This window comes from Coloeus monedula (genome assembly GCF_965178545.1).
Source record: "Coloeus monedula genome assembly, chromosome: 13".
NCBI lineage: Eukaryota > Metazoa > Chordata > Aves > Passeriformes > Corvidae > Coloeus > Coloeus monedula.
Genome location: NC_138793.1, coordinates 3,776,142 through 3,792,605, shown reverse-complemented (window position 1 = coordinate 3,792,605; position 16,464 = coordinate 3,776,142).

Here is a 16,464-nt window from a genome sequence, read left to right as displayed (position 1 = left end):
AGGCTAAGCATCCTCTTCAACATCAGCACCAGGACAAATGATGAATGGCTGTAGATTCTGCTTTTCAAAATATGTGGTTTTTTGAAACTAGAAATAGTAAGTATAACTCTAAATAGCTGGACACTTGTCATACGCAACACATGCCTGAGGCTGAGCTTCCAGCTTCAGATATTTTATTTTTTAATATATTAAATCATTCCAAGGACTATCACCTCTTCCACAGGGACTAGAGAAAGCCAATGTGTTGAATCAGAAACAGCAAGGAAGGTAGCAAAAAACTCTCTTCCCCTTTCAGAACCACAGTTACCTACTAAAATGACCCATATATTTCAGAATCTATATATTCATATCCTAAAATAACAAAAAAATTACTTATTTGTATTCTTATTTGCCATATAAAACTAGGGTCACTTGGAAACAATTTCTAGCCTTTGCAAGTAATGCCACTGGAAAATATCATATCATAAGCATGATGGATTATTTTATTTAAAAGATGATACTGAGAATTATTACTACTCTGGTAGTTCTTTATCTAGCAATACTTCATTTCTTTCAGCAGCAATTACAACAGAAATTGAAAAATCATGGAACATTTCTGTATTCTCTGTGTACAGCTCATGAATCTCTATTTATCAAGCTTATATTTTGTGTTCAGATAGTTTGAATATTTCATAGAATTTGTGATGCCAGTAAAATATCAATTTTTTCATTAACAAAAAAAGATTATCATATTCATATATCTTTGTTATATAATTTCCTAAAGAACAGCTTTTCATTATAGAAAATCATTAATATCAATCTTAAAAATCAGCAGACAGCTTATCAATTTCCTCACTGAATTTCATTCAGTTTTAGTGATTCTCAACTAAATCTCAATTAAACCCAATTTCTTCCCATTAATTTAATTACTTCTGATCTCTAGCAATAGCCTTTGTTAATTTCAATTACTTTCAATAAACCTTCAATTAAATCCTTTTACCTCTAATTAATTTCCATAAATTTGTTTTCCTTTAACTCATTTGCTGGCTTTTAAACCAATCCCACAGATACAATGTCTGACAGGTTTTTCTCTTGAAACCTCATATATATATATATGTGTGTATATATACATATGTCTATGTCTGTATATACCATCTCATAGAAAAAGTAATAAAAAGTGTGCATATTTTGGGAGAAATTAATTAATTAGAAGGTTTATATAAATTTGACAATTTCCAATTGCCTATGGAATTTAACTGTGAATACTCTGATAAAACAGTGAAAGCTCTTGGCTTTTCCCTCTCTTTAAAGGCATGTGGGTATCAGTGGTTTTTCAGAGAGTTATCCAGATATTTTCCAGGTTATCATCTCCTGATTTGAAAGTCTTCTCAAAGAGACTTCAAAATTGTATTTAGGGGTCCATGTTGAGAAAGAAACCCCCAAGGACCAGGCTGCAGAATTCAGAGCAGGTTTGCACACTCTGGGTTTCAATGCAGGGCACAGGGAACCAGCTGTATATCCAAGGAGGTTGTTCCAATATCAGAGAGCCAACCCTGAATGAGGCGATGATCACTTGGAATTTGGATTTTTTAATTTGCTTTCCCAAGCTCCGTTTAAATCTTTATCCCCTCACTAGCTAGAACTTACCTGTGAAGCAGAAAACAGAATTAAAACCCACTTGCTGATAACGATCAGCTCAGTCCCTTCAAAACCAGATTTGACAGCCAGGCAAGCGCTGTGGATGGGTGATTCTGATCCTTCTTCCTCTCTGCCCAGCTGTTGAGGCCAAAGCTTTTTAAAGCTGCAAGGTGACTAGTTACTCTCTGTTTTCTCTCAGCTCCAGAAGCTGTGAAATTCCTGAGCTGCTCAAACCAGGACCATCATCAAACACCAGTTAGACAAGAGGTTGCTGCTTAGTTTTGCTCCCACTTCACAAAGATGAAGCAAACACATTCCACAGCCACACTCCCACTAGATCGGCCAAGCTGCAACTCAGGTGAGAACATCAATATTCCCATCTCCTGTAGGTTGCATTCCCAGGTTTCACCAAGCAGTGACTCTTACTACTGAGTTTTGCAGAATCCTGTGAAAACCGCCCTAATCTGTCAAAAAAAAAAAAAGATACTGTTTCTTAGTAACTGTTGCAGAAAGTCCTCCTGAAGGTGGTTTATCCACTTGGAGTCACTGGGGAAAATACACACATACAACCCTAAAACCCAGGGTAAGTCAGTACTTATAAAAGTATTTTTCTTTCAGGAAATACACTCTGAGCCCCTGTTTTCCTGTGCTTCTGTCAAGTCCCCCTCTCAGTCTAAGCATTTCTTTCAGATGTCTGAAAAAATCCTTTCAGACTTTCAGAAATCTATCACACACTCATAAAGCCTTACATTCCCTATTATAGAGCAATAACAGAAAAATAAATACACCGAGCTTCTAGGAAAAGGTGTTAATTTTCAAAGAGAATGTGTGTGTTTTAGGGCCATTCCTGAAATAATCCCCCTGATTTCCCCTCATTAAAGAGCATTCCATAAGCACTCTCTCTGCCTAGAGTTGCTGATAATTAGACCATGAGGGATTCTTTCCAGCCTGGCTTGGATGAGGACCTGAGTGCCCTCAGGCCACATTCCTTCTTCTTGAGTGGAGGCAAGTGCAATAAAGCTTGGCAGGTTTTGTTTCTTTAAACAATTTTTAAGGCTTCTTTTGTTCAATATGACAATTGGGTTTGTTTTCTTTCAGCCTCTCAGGGGTTTAATATAGAACGGTAACCTGACTCAAAGCATTGTGAACCAGAAAAAAAAAAAAAAAAAAAAAAAAAAAAAGGGAAAGAAAAAGAAAAGTATTTAATGGAGTATTTTACTTTCTTCGTTCTAGAGATTTTCCTCAGTTAAACTAAAATTGGAGGAAAAAAAAGGAAAAGGAACACTGAAAAAAACCAACAAACTAACAAAACAAACCTGGACAGAAAACATTCCCCAGACATTTAGTATATTTTTGGGTAATATTCAGCTGTTTTCTCCACTAAAGTTCTAAACAGGACTTTCCCTAAGTAGTTATTTGCAGTTGAATTGAGGAAATACTTATAGCCAAGCTGGAAGTACATTAGGAAAGAAACAAAATCAGATTACTGAAACTTTAACATGTTGCCAGTCACCCTCTCTGCTGTACGATGATCTTCTGAAATAGGCACTAGTAAATCTTTATAATCAGTAATCTATAACTTATAAATTGTCACAAACATATTTCTCTCTTTTAAACTGACACTTAGAAGTAGAGAAGGGCTATATGAACTAGACTTTTGGAAATCCCACAGAATAATCCCGCATCTGCAGAAGAAACTTCTTGAATGCTGAGGAAGAGCTACAAAATTAGAAGAAAAAAAAAAAAAAAAGGAAAAAAATCAAGTAGTAATGACTTAAATTCACTACAATTTAAGACCTAAAATTCCTTCAAATACTCACCTGAAGTTCTCAAGACATATAAGATAAAAAAAAAGAAATCAAAAATAGAATCCCAGAATCATTCAGGCTGGAAAAGCCCTCCAAGGCCATGGAGTCCAAGCTGTGCCCCATCCCCACCTTGTCCCCAGCCCAGAGCTCTGAGTGCCACCTCCAGCCCTTCCTTGGACACCTCCAGGGATGGCCACTCCAAACCTCCCTGGGCAGCCCCTGCCAAGGCCTGAGCACCCTTTCCATGGGGAAATTCCTGCTGCTGCCCACCCTGAGCCTGCCCTGGCCCAGCCTGAGGCCGTTCCCTCTCCTCCTGTCCCTGTTCCCTGGCAGCAGAGCCCGACCCCCCCGGCTGCCCCCTCCTGTCAGGGACTTGTGCAGAGCCACAAGGTCCCCCCTGAGCCTCCTTTGCTCCAGCCTGAGCCCCTTTCCCAGCTCCCTCAGCTGCTCCTCCCAGGACTTACAAAATGAATAAATTTCCCCCCTTCCCTACCAGATACAGGCTCTAAATAGAGTTCAGGTTTAAATGAGATGCAGCTTCAAAATGGAACATTTTTGATAAAATTAGCATCTCTCTCAAGCTATTTGGCACAGAAATCACATATGCCAAAGATACAAAAAAAGTACACTTACACTGCCTGTAACAGCCATACACTGTTTTCTTCCTCTAAAAGGCTCCAAGCTTAACAGAGGAATTCAAATTCCAGTCTCTATTCTCTTCTCCCTTTTCCTCCTTGTCCAAACCTCCTAATGATAACACAGCAATTACTTCTTCTATCCCCACTTCAATGTACTTCAGATTTTGTCAGCATTTCCACTTAAAAGTTTCATTATTCTTTCCTGTCCTACTTTGAGGTTTCTTTTGAAGTGTCCTCCCAACAGAAATATCTTAGTGTAAATATGTCCATTTCTGAATGCTCATGATTAAGGAGATAATGTTGCAAGCAACTAACAGAGCCTTGTAATTAAAGCCAATTCTTTTAGGGCTGATGCATCATTCTTCCAGACTCAATACCTTGGCACCTCTGTCCTCTTCATATACTCAAATATAGTTTTATCCTGGCACCATCACAGTGTTTGTTGTACAGTGTGTGTGAGAACGTGTTTTGAACTTCATACAGGGGGTTTCAAACTGCTACAATTTTTCCAAATGTTGTTACCTCCACAATAAGCAGAACACGCTTGAATTTTGAGGACACAGTCTGTTTAAGGAAAATTGGTTTTCTGCTAATCATGTATCATTCTACCTTCTCAACAAAGTAACTCTGGTCTCTTCAGAATACTTGTCAAGGCACACAAAAAGCTGTAGGTTTACACATGCTTGGAATTGTCAGGACAGTGGCTTAAAACACAAGCATGATACCCCCAGAAGTCATCTTTGTGCCTGATAGCTGAACAGTTCAAATATTTTCCATTACCAGAAAAAATGAATTTATATTGATCTTCATTCTCTCCAGAGCATCCTTTGGAAAAATGATATATATGTATAGATGAGGCACTGTTCACTTCAGTACCATAACGATTGGCTCCTAGTGAAAAATGAGGACAGCAGCTCATTATACAGCACACATGGGGCAGTGCCTTTGTTTCCTTTACATGGCTTTTTTTGCCAGAGTAAAGGTTCTTATTTAAAACTTTGTCACCACAAGTGCCTGTATGTGCATTACAGCACAAGGAGGCTTTAGCCTGCAACCAACAAACACAACCAGCAACCCAAAAAGCAGAGGGAGAGAAAGAGAGACAGGGAGGGTGGCGAGGCAGTGCACAGTCTTTACTCCTCTTGTTGTACATGGCATAAATCACCAGCCATTTTTATGGAACTTAATCCATATAATTTCTTATTTCTCTGAAATCTTTGTCGTGTGCTTTATAAACATTGATGAGAAAAGCTACATTGTCTCAGTGAGGCAACCAGATGGGGTTTTGCAGTTAAAAACAACAACAACAAAGCAAACACAAGCAACAATCCACACACAAGTTCAAGGGAAAAAGCCCAGCAGTTTCTCATAGAATGTCAAACGGGCTTGGGGTTGAAGGGACCTTTAAGATCATCTTGTTCCACCCCCTTCCACTATCCCAGGTTGCTCCAAGTGGCAGTGTCCAAGGCCAGGTTGGACATAGGGTCTTGGAGCACCCTGGGATAGTGGAAGGTGTCCCTGCCCATGGCAGGGGGTGGAACAAGATGATCTTAAAGTTCCCTTCTCACCTAAGGCATTGTATGGTTCTCTGATTTTCACCATGGCAGGAAATTCAGAGGCTGAGCACAATTTCCTTATCTGACTGAATCGTGGAGGATCTTACTACTTGAAAGATTAAAGTTTGGTTATTAATTGTCTTTATGAGAGAAAGAAATCTTCTGGAGAAATTCAAGCGGTTCAAAACAGCAGGAAAAACAGCACCAGAAATATTTTTTTTTGTGAGCCACAAGACCCCTATTTCTTTTCCCAAATTCTCTGCATCCAAATGGAGACAATGTCACAAATCATCTCTTATGGAAAGGGTTATATTTCTGTATTCCAGCCCTAAAAACTGCAACAGAGGAGCAACAAAACCAGGTGATATTAAATTACTCTATAGTGACTCTTCCCTAAAGAATTTGCAAAAGGCAGATTCACCAAGAAAATATGGAGTAGAGAAAAATCTAAACACTTCTGACCAATTATCCATACAGCAGGATATACCCTGAAATTTTCTGTGCTGGCTTCACTTCCATAACTGAGGACAGGCGTTTTGATTGGTCTGAATAAAGGAGGGAATAGAGGTTTCCTATCAATATTTTCCCTTCTGGGCTTTTTTTAGGAACAAAACAAAGACTTTACTCAGCTAAGTCCTCTGTTTTGCATCCAGTAAAATGTTCTCTACTCTGGATCAGCAAAGGAAGCTGCATCAAATAAAAGGATTCCTGTTTGCTTTGTACAGGAAGATGTTTCTCAGGCTTGTAGATAACCAGAAAATTCCTCAGAGGCCCAATCCTGCAGACACAGCATCACTAATTTCAGAAGCAGCTGAACACTTCGAGACATCCCCTGGTACTGTTAGAAGTTTGGTACTTTCATCTTTGGTAAACCTGACAAACCCATTTGTATTTAATGCCAGCAGAGACCCATTAATAATGGCAAGAGAGAGACCCCAGAGAGGCACCACTGGGCTTTCACTGTGCAGCAACCCAGAAGGCTCAAAACAAAGCAGAGGAATTTATGAGGAGCCTCTGAGGGGTTAAGAAGGTGAAAGAAGTTCTGTGCAGAGAGGTCCTGGACGAAAAGCTGTGCAATCAGTGGTATTTGCATTGCAGTGTTTGGGTTTGTTCTCAATCACAAGCACCAAAGTCAGAGTGGGGCTCTCATCATCTCCCTGCAGTTCACCAATCAGGAGCCTCTGCCAACGTGTGATGAAGTGGAACTACATGATGTGACAAAATATGATGTGACAGGGAAATTTTAAAGGAGAACCCACTAATTTGAACCAGTAATTGCTACGATTCAAACAGCCCCATTACTTATATACTGAATTTTCCAAGGTGGATTTGTAGCATATTTTTAACTGGATTAAGTGTCAGCTTCAACGGAGCAATTAGCATTTTTAAAAAATATTTCTCATCAACAGAGTACTATTTATCACCTGGCAGGTAATAATTTCTTATTCCTACCTTTAGTACTGTGGAATATTTTCTCCCAAATAATATATTCAATCAAAAGAACACAACATTTTATGCTAATGTAATCTTTGTACAGCTTTAGCTCAAATCTCAAGTGCTGATAATTACAAAAAAGTCTGTGATGGGATTCCAGAAAACTGGCATTTTATTTATTTATTTTTATGGGGACAAAAATTCAGCACATTCTTGAACAATGTTCAGTAGCACAAACTGTTATCTTTGCATGTCTTGTATTTCTACCTGAGATAATAATGGAAATAGCTCTGGAAAAGAGCAGACAACACAGTGCAAAGCTTCTGGAGAACTGTGCCATCTACATGCAAACACCACACATCCCTTTGGAAAGGTGACCCAAACATTTCCATTTGTTAGTTTTTAAATTAAAAAAAAAAGAAAAAAGGGGCCAGGTTCTGTATAAAGTAGCACTCTGGTACCATGCAGCAATATTCTAGGATGACAAAAGTTTCTCTGTGAAAATTAATATAAATTATTAGATGGCCTCCTGGGCACCACCACAATGCTTCCACAACTGGAGGTTTTGAGTGGAGGCATCATCTTCAGAATGAGCAGGGAAAAAAGTAATTATTGGAAGATGAATGTATGTGTTTAACAGATTATTTATTAGAATCCCAGAACGGTTTAGGTTTGAAGGACCTTAAAGCCCATCCAGTGCCACCCCTGCCATGGCAGGGACACCTCCCACTGTCCCAGGCTGCTCCAAGCCCCAATGTCCAGCCTGGCCTTGGGCACTGCCAGGGATCCAGGGGCAGCCCCAGCTGCTCTGGGCACCCTGTGCCAGGGCCTGCCCACCCTGCCAGGGAACAATTCCTGCCCAATCTCCCATCCAGCCCTGCCCTCTGGCACTGGGAAGCCATTCCCCCTAATTGTGATTGTGTACATTTACATTTCAATGCTTGAACTCAAGCGCCAAGCCTTGCTCCAGGTTTCCAGGTATCAGCCTTATATAGGAGGGAAACTGCCCATTTCTCCTTGCTTATTTACTGCTTCAGATGTTTTTCTTACAACTAAATGGTTTTCTTCCTAGAGATTTCATATGGGATTCATCCAGGGCTCAAGCTCCTGCACAATTTAACTACCTTTACTGCCAGTACCAGCCAACTGAGAATAGTAAAAAGATTGACATTTTTTATTTTTGGGTATGTAATTGGCTTGGTCCGTTTTTCAAGCTAACAAAATACTGACAATCCCCAACACTACTGCACAGTCTCAGCTCTATTTTGCAGAAAACTGCACATTATCTTTCCATTCTTTGGGTGATGCACCAACGTTAGCCTGTATTAAAGAGTTCCATGCAGTACATGATCATTCATAATCTCTCATATCTTCAGGTGTCTCATAGTCAATACCCATAACGTTTGTCTCGATATTAATTACGCAAATTTCAGGCAGGATTAAGCAGCACATTAAAAAAAAAAAAAAAAAAACCAACATAAAATCAGAGGAACCAGAAGGTTTCTTAAGCTCTTTTAGCTGCTCAGAAGTAAATCATAAAATGTCAAGCTAGAAAAATTGGCTCAGATAAGTATGATTTTTCTTGAATTAATTCCCTAAGCTTTTATCCTTGCTGAACACTTTCAAGTAAATCCTAAATGCTGTGCTTACCTTAATATCAAACAGTTGTGCTACAACATGTGCAAAATATGGGACGTACAAGCTGTTCTCAAAGTGAAAGAGTTTGTCTCTCTTTGTTTAAATCACGAAAATATGGAATTTCTTTGGCATCAGAAGGAGTAGCAAAGCCATTAGGATAATTCTTAGGTACTTCTCTTCCATTTAGCTAAGGGCTTCCGCTGGTGTTATTTTCTGTTATACTTGTTATACTCTCCAAAACTTGGTATCTTAAATCTTGCAGCTATTTAATTTCATAAATTCTAATTTTAACAATACTATAGTTATGTCTGTTAACAATTACACTGTCATAATTATATCATCATATTTTCAACTGTTCGAGGCTTTAAAAATTTTAAACAAGCTGTCATTTCAGATTCCACAGGGCTTTTATTCTTTTTCTGTGACCTATGAGAAATCCTGTTAATACTTAGTCGTACACTATATATGGAAATAAAGAGAGTACATAATTTAGATAATGTATCCTTAATTCTGGATCCAATGCCCAGAATGTATGAAAGGAAGTGTTTTAAGGAAATGTTTAAAAACTAAAGTTATATAAAATTGAAATTCTAAGCCTGAAAATAACTTCTTATGACCTTTTATTCATCATGACAATGAAAAAACAATATATAGAAAATAAAAAATATGTTAATGTATATCTTTTTGTAAAGACAATATTCATGACATAATCAAGACACAAATTCCACAGATTTTGTATTCAGCTAGAATTTTGGCTACACACCAAGTTTAAAAGTTCCATTTACTCCCCTCCCAGATAAACGTCAACATCTTAGAACCCTCTCCCATACCTGAGTTTAACTGTGCTCCTGTTCCCAAACCTGAAAGACTTTCCACCGAGGCAGGTCACTCAGGCCGTGCAGAATGTTGTTAGGGAGCCCTTGGTTGTGGCCTTACTAGATAAGACATGATTCTGTCAGCACTGACAGATGTTCTTTCCTCTCAGGAAACGGCCACCAAGGATGAAAGTTGCTACCCTCATATCAACAAGATGAATTTGTATTTGACATCCTCTCTCCGTTCCCCAGGATCCCCATCACTGAGGAGCACTGTTTGCAGTGTGAGCAGCCCAGAAGGAGCACAGGTTTGCAGGGATGTTCATCCCTCCCAGCAGGAGCAGGGCTTTGCAGGGATGGTCCCCTCCAGCAGGACCAGGAGTTTGCAGGGATGGTCCCCTCCAGCAGGATCAGGAGTGTGCGGGGATGGTCCCCTCCAGCAGGATCAGGAGTTTGTGGGGATGGTCCCCTCCAGCAGGATCAGGAGTGTGCGGGGATGGTCCCCTGCCTGCAAGGACCATGGGTGCAGCCAGGATGGTGCTACTGCCTCCCAAACATCTGCCTCATCTCCTCCTGCTGTGGAAGCTGAGAGGATCATTTTGCCAGGCAAATCTATCTGGGCAGAAGTGTATTTGTGAGGAAGTACCTGTTAAAAACCCTGACTCCAGTGTGTGCCTTGAGACTTAAAAGTGATTCTTGTTTATTTATCTTATACACAAAATATGCAGAAACTAACTACAAAGGAGTATTTTCATCAGTAGCATTTAAAAAAAGACTAATATTAAGAACAACAGGATTAATATTAAAATTCTCTCCAATGCATGTATAGAGAGTAAAGGGATGGACATCATGTTAAGCTGTTCCAGGGGAGGCTCAGGGTGGACAGCAGTAGGAATTTCCCCATGGAAAGGGTGCTCAGGCCTTGGCAGGGGCTGCCCAGGGAGGTTTGGAGTGGCCATCCCTGGAGGCCTGGAGGCCATCCAGGAAGGGCTGGAGGTGGCACTCAGTGCCCTGGGCTGGGGACAAGGTGGGGATGGGGCACAGCTTGGACTCGATCTCAGAAGTGTTTTCCAACCTCAAGGATTCTAGGATTCTATAAATAGATTTGTAATGCCAGTCTAATACACATCTAACTTAGTATGAATTATAATTCATCTACCTTTAAATGGAACAGCAGTTCAGAAAAATAATGTGCATTTCCTTTGAGGTTAAAGATGTCCTAGGGAAAAATAACACGGCAGAGTCATAAAACAAAACAAGGGGGAGGAAAACTTGTACTACACAAAGTAGAGCGTTTTCAATCCATCTTGATTGATGGTTCAAAACAAGGGATTGAAAGCAAAAGATATTAAATTTCAGCACACAACAATGGTCAAACTTCTCTTCCACAGGGCATATTCAGACTTGCAAATAAACACAAATAGTCATTAAAATTTGTATTTAACATATAGCACCTAGTAACTTAGAATTGAGCAAAATCCCTGAATACAAAAAGCAATTAAATGTAAAGAAAATACAAGATTGCTGTAGTCCTTTTCTCTTCAATAATATATGATTTTTTGGTATGATTTTGTGAGGCAGTTTCAGCTGCATCCCCTTTGTGACTCTCAGAATTATTAATATGATGTGCTGTTCTTGAAAGCATTTGGTAAATGTGCCAACATGCAAATTAAATACACTACAGACTATGGCAATAACATATTGATTCTCCTTTTCTAACAACAAATTTTATCTGAAAAATAAGTACATTCCCATTAATGTAGATAATCCATGAAGGAATACAGAGGGTGATCTTTGCCAACAAGCAATCAAAAGTGCTTATATCATTTCGATGGAGGTCAAGGGGGTTTTCAGGACTTCAGTATTTTTAAACCAGTCTCTGGAAAAGACATCAAACAAGCAGGTCCTTTTAAACAAAATATTTTGCCTCCTAACCATAAAAAGCATGAAAACATTAAATCTTGGATTAGAGAACAATTATTTTTTTTTTAAGTGCAGAAAGTAATCCCTGTAGGTGCTCTTTAACAGCACTATAAGCATCACTGATAATGCTTTTGGAAACATAGAAAGAATGTGACAGACATTTGGGATAAAAAGTTACTCCAGTGTTTATTTTTAGTTCCACGAACTTATATGTTGATAGCTATTCTTTTAGAAAATAGCTTTTCTATCAGCTATAAGGGAGAATCAGTCTACTCTAACTACTCTTTAAAGTGCAGCTCCAAACTTTCTGTAATCATTTTCTGAATTGGTACAATTTTATGATGGAAATATCCTGAAGCTCTTAAAAAAAAAAAAAAAAAAAAAAAAAGAATTGAAAACATGATTTTCTATTTTCAGTGCACCTGAATAATCTCCCAATAGAATAGTTGGATAAATAAAGAGAAAAATAATACAACCTTTCCACTGTTCCCTCTGCAGCAGCCTATTCAGTGATCAAACACAACTTCGTTACACACTGCAGAAACTTAACAACTTGTAAGTAATGAAGAATCCATATTTTCCAGTTACCAACATTTAAGGAACATCTGCCTCCTAAACACCTTGATATAAGGGGGAAAAAAAAAGAATTCTTTGATACTCCAATAAAATCAGAGAGCATGTGGTAATGAGGCAGAAATATCCACTTCATGGGGGCACCCATGGAACCCAACCAGAAGCTGAGGAAGATTAAAAGGTAAAGCTGTAAGTTTAAAGAAAAAAAGGGACTATTCCCTAAAACGATGAGGATTAAAAAGATCAGTTTAGCAATATGAGCGTATTTGGGCACAGACATGTTAAAACCTTGACTTTCAGTAGCACCACAGCAGCAGCAGCACAATCCCACTAATGAAATCAGTCCAGAGGTGTAGCAACAAAAGTAGTATTTTGAGGAAGAAATTTCTCCTGTTTTCCCAAATATTTGCAAAGACTTTTTCCTGTAAAAATGCTAAAGAAAGAAATCTGAATACCATATTCCAGAAAATATGAATATTGTAACTATCTCTGAATGTAATAGATCCAGTGACTGTTTTATTTTATATTCTTGTCCAGTTCTCAAAAATTCATTTTGCAACCCTTCAATAGCAAAAGCTGATATTTTTAAACATGAAATAAAAATCTTTAAAATGTTAATAGAACTATTACAAGAGGACTAATCAAGACTAAAAAATATTTTTGATATTTAAACTCTTCTACATTCTTTACCTTGAAGAGAAAGAATAGAATAAGAACTGAATTACCTGTGTGAATTTATACCAGAAATAAAATGTTGCATCTCCTGAATACACATGGAAATACAAATAATAGAATTGGAAATTATGAGATTGCTAATGAAAATTTCACTGAAAATTTGGATACAAATGTGTCATTATATAAGCCTTCCAATATCCCTATGACTTCAGTAAATTGTATTATTGTGATTTTTAACTAGAAAATTATTGACAAATCTGTTTATTTAATCCAAATTTCAACTAAATCTGTGACAGTAGGGAATGTAAAGAGAAATACCAACTCTTGCTTTTTCTAATTAGTCGCTGAAATCACCCACCACATCTCATGCCAGGAGTGCTGTAAACAACCATTGATCTGATTCCTGTTCAAGCCACTGAAAATCTTCTATAGACAATTGATCACTATATTAATCAAAAGCTCCTCTACATTTATTCCTATTCCTCTTCTGCTTTTACCCACTCCTTTCCTCCAAAGTCCCCTAAAAACAGGGAATCTACTTAAACACCCTTTTTCCTTCAGAACACAATTAAGGAAGAACACTATGTTTGGTAATCCTTAACCCTCAACGTGTAGTGGAAAGAATTTTAAAATGCCACTGAAAAGACTCCAAAACTGTATCTACACATATTTTCATTTTGCATATCAATCCATAATGTCATCCTAAACATAATTTGAAATTTTTTTCCTGCTTCTTTTTCAAGCTATAGAAATAAAACAGAAGCTTTGCTTTTCAAGCACAACCAAGCCAATTAAGAGATCCAAATTACTGGATAATTGATCGCATTTTGACCATTGAGAACTAATTTAGGGAGTAAAATTGCAGATCATTAACTGTTCAAGAAAATAAATTCTGTCTGAAAATCATATTAATCCTTCATGCAAAATAAGAATTCTAGTTTCTGTGCAGTTTACTTAACATTTTTGTGCACGTTTCATCTTTTTTACATTAAAAAATCTAAAGTCTATTATTTTTAATTTACACATATTTTAATCTTAAGTTTATTCTCTACAGTGTTCAGAGGTATCCCAGAATAGTTTGGTTTGGGAGGGACCTTAAAAATCATCCAGTGCCACCCCTGCCATGGGCAGGGACACCTTCCACTGTCCCAGGCTGCTCCAAGCCCCAATGTCCAGCCTGGCCTTGGGCACTGCCAGGGATCCAGGGGCAGCCCCAGCTGCTCTGGGCACCCTGTGCCAGGGCCTGCCCACCCTCCCAGGGAACAATTCCTGCCCAAGATCCCATCCAGCCCTGCCCTCTGGCACTGGGCAGCCATTCCCTGTGTCCTGTCCCTGCAGCCCTTGGCAATTGTCTCTCTCCAGCTTTCCTGCAGCTCCTTCAGGCCCTGCAAGGCCACACTGAGCTCACCCCAAAGCTTCTCCTCTGCAGGCTGAACAATGCCAGCTCTGGCAGCCTTTCCTCCCAGCAGAGCTGCTCCATCCCTCTGATCAGGCTGGTGATGTTTTTGCTGAAGCAATTTCTGACCCAGCCCTTTGTGTGCCAAAAGTGCCACTTTCCTGACAAGCACCATTTCCATCCTGGTTTTTCCAGGCTGCTGTGTGAACAACCTGTGTGATATTGGTGCATACACGCAGGATTCCCGTGGTCACTCTGCAGCATGGAATTCACTCCGTTCCTTCTCCGACCCCTTGGGCTCAATCCCACAGTACCCAGTGCCACTGCAGGGCAGCCACGGCAAACCAAACTATTGACTTCCCTCTTGGATTTTCCTGGTTTGTCTGAGGAGAACTTCATGGCAGCAGGATTTCTCTTCAGCTGTGAGAAAAACATTGTTGTTTCTCTCCTACACACTGGGCTCAGTTTCTGCTGCTCTTGTACCCTTCTAATCACCGTGGTTGTACATGGAGAGTACAGCGAGTCCCCTCGTTTTTTTTATCTTGAAGGTAGCTTAATAGTTTGAGAACAGAGTCTTATTAATGTAAATGAAGCCCTAATAGCATATTGCATGAAATTCTTTTTATTAAGCATTTCTTTGGAAAACAGCCTACAAACTGGATTAATCCACTGCACTGTATTTCCTGTAAGCACCTAACCAAAGTGACTTTTAAAACAGATTGCTGAGTAAACTTTAAAGTAGCCAATAAAGATACTTCTTCTGTAAAAAGAAGTGTTTCATATGTAGTTAATTTCACACTTATTTGCACTGGAAAATTAAATTTTTACTTATCAACATGCCACAGAAATACTAGGGGAAACTCTGCTCTGATGTTCTACACAGCACTTTTTGCTTTAGGCAAACTATAATACAATTAATTGACAATTAGGAAGCTGACATTATAATCCTGGTAATATTGTCTAATTCTCTAGTGGCACTGTCCACACTGCTGGTCCATTTCATCAAGAAGAACAAAAACATTATTTTGCAATGCCTGAGAATGCACCTAAATTCCTGGATTATTTTCTAAAATAGAGTCAAGGAACACTAATCATTCATGTGCTTTTGGAAATGACACCTTAAGCCTGTCATTCCTGGGCACTACACATTCTCTTTAACTGTAAGGAGAAAGAAAATAGGATTGAGCATCTGTGACTGACAGGAACACCTCACACTGACTCATTATCTACTTAAAATGAGAAGAAAAAGTGCAAGTAGTTTGTGGGCAAAACCAAAGAAAAATTAATTGTCTGTCATTTAAAATAAAATGGTGTGGACTATTTCTAGACAAAGTTTAAGAGGCTACCTTCATCAGACTGAAAATCTTCCTTATTTTCAGATAGATTTCAAATCAAGAAGCATTTGTAATTTCTTTTCAGATTTCAAATGTGTTTCAAGTTGTAAATATTACTATCAGAGTAGTTTTTCTGTTTCTTGTCCTGAGGCTTTTCTCATGTAACAAGTGTAATACCTAATGCATTATAAATGAACTCCCCCTGACAGAACCCAAGGTTTATCATGTAGATCAATTAAGACTTAAGCATAGCAGACAATGATGTGAGTTTGATTACTTTTCAAAGGTCCATCAATAATTTCTTACGCATTTTTCTTCAATATTGAATCAAACACCAACCCTAAATCCTGCTACAAGTTTGCCTCAGTGGCTTAAAGAAGGCATCTGTTTGAGTCCCTAAAATACTACAGTTACTTCAAATTCCTGGGAAAGAATCAGTAACTACAGCAAAGTTCTGTCCTACAAAGCTGTGCACTGCTAATGGTCAGTCATAACAGGATGATCACATGTTCTGTCTGTGCAGAGCCAGAGGTTCCACTCGATGATCCCTGTGGGTGCCTTCCAACCCAGGATATTCCATGTTCTGTGATTTTTCACAAAGCTGAAAGTAACACCAAGTACATAAATCACTTAGAGATCTGCTTCCATTGCATCCTAACACAACAGCTGAACTTTCAGGCCTGTTTAATCAGGCATAAGCCAATCTCACTGGGAGAGAATTCCATTCTCCTCTATCCCTTGTCCCTGCGAGCTTCTGCCATGCCGTGTCTGAACAGACATCTGCAGCTCCAGGTTCCAAGATGAAACGGTGAGACTTTGTTTTCTCAGCAATGATCCATTTTTCACATTTGCAACAGGCCTTCCCTGAGAACCCTTGTGGGATACAGTGACTGCCTTCTTGGAACAGATCCTGCATTCACTTAATCCTAAAACAATTCTAAGAAAATATATCCTTGTTTCTGACAATTTACCAGCCTAAATCCATTGTTCCTTAAAATTTTAGGAAAATGAGTTAAAGACAGACTTTTTTCCTATATTTGCTACTTTCGATGAGTAA